This window comes from Capsicum annuum, chromosome 2 (genome assembly GCF_002878395.1).
Source record: "Capsicum annuum cultivar UCD-10X-F1 chromosome 2, UCD10Xv1.1, whole genome shotgun sequence".
Classification (NCBI taxonomy): Eukaryota; Viridiplantae; Streptophyta; class Magnoliopsida; order Solanales; family Solanaceae; genus Capsicum; species Capsicum annuum.
The window spans coordinates 150,469,793-150,471,305 of NC_061112.1; positions in this window are offsets into that span (position 1 = coordinate 150,469,793).

A 1,513-nucleotide genomic window follows, 5' to 3' on the forward strand; every position below is an offset into this window, starting at 1 on the left:
TGATGTGAGGTACTAAGATAAGTTATTTTGAAATAAAATAATAGTTTTGAGATAAATTTTTTAATACATTGTTTGATTTGATAATACTTGAGATAACTTATTTCGGGACTAATAATAGTCCCGGGATAAGTTATACCACATATTTGGTGGTATAAGTTATCCCACCTTAATTTATACTTGGATAAATTATAAAATGACAAAAATACCCCAATCCATTACAAACACATTTCTCCAATCTTTTTCATCATCTCTAATTATTGCTTTTGAAATTGAAAAAAAGTTATTGATATCTACTTGATTATCTAAAACGTGTTATTATAACAGATTAAAAAGACTAAAATATCTTATTTTGGAACAACGAAAATATATGACTAAAAAAAATTAACCTCTTATTAATTGAACTTTACATTTTTTTTTCATCTCATTACTTGTGAATTTTATAAACTTATACGTTATTTTCTTATATAAAGGATCAAAATGCAAAATTAACAAATTAAAAATTAAAATATGTTAGATTCATACATAATAAGGATCAAAACTAGGTACTATAATTTTTTATATATTCAACAAAATATAGGTACTATAATTTTTTAAGCATAGAAAAACGGAATTCAACATCAACTTTTTTCTTTCAAGTATTTTTTTTGTGAATTGATAACACAAAAATTTTTTACTACACAATAAAAAGATTAATTAAAGTAAGTAGATTTTATAATAATAATTACCATTCACTAGTAATCCGTAAAATATTTTAGCAACTACAAAGATGTTGCCTAATTTTAATACACATAATCATTTCACAATCGATTTTATTGTTCAATTACATATTTTAAATTAAATAATTTTTTAATCACTTGAAAATTGATATTGTATATATCAATTAAAATGAATTTTAATATTTTATATTATATGAGTAATATGTGTTTAAATGAAGTGACATAAACAACAAATTTTCTTTTACTTTAATAAACTTAAGTTGAAAGTTTTTATTTCAAACTAAATAAGATGTAGTAAGATTTTTTTTAAACACACACGATATAATCATGGGAAGACACATGCAAAAGAATTAAAGCTAAATAAGATGAAAGTTTTATTTTTAAAATAGACACGATATAATCATGAAAATGCACACAGAAAAAAATCAAGCTAAATAAGATGAAAATTTTATTTTTAAGAATAAATATTTAAAACTTGAAAAAAAATATATATAAACAAAAAAGAAGTTAAATAAGATGGGGTATTTTGGTAACCAATTACTTTATTCTTAAAAATTATACCATGCATATTACTTTGAAAACAATAAATCAAACACTCAATAAAGAATAATCTTAGTATAATTAATTCCAACATAACTAAATTTCCAACCAAACGACACCTAATAGTAGTATTATATTGTTTTTAATACTAGATAAATTACAAGTTAAAGAAAAATTACCAACACGACACCATACAAACCCCTTCCCCCCCTGCCTCCCAAATAAAAAGTCCCTCTCTGAATCTGTGGTGCTATATA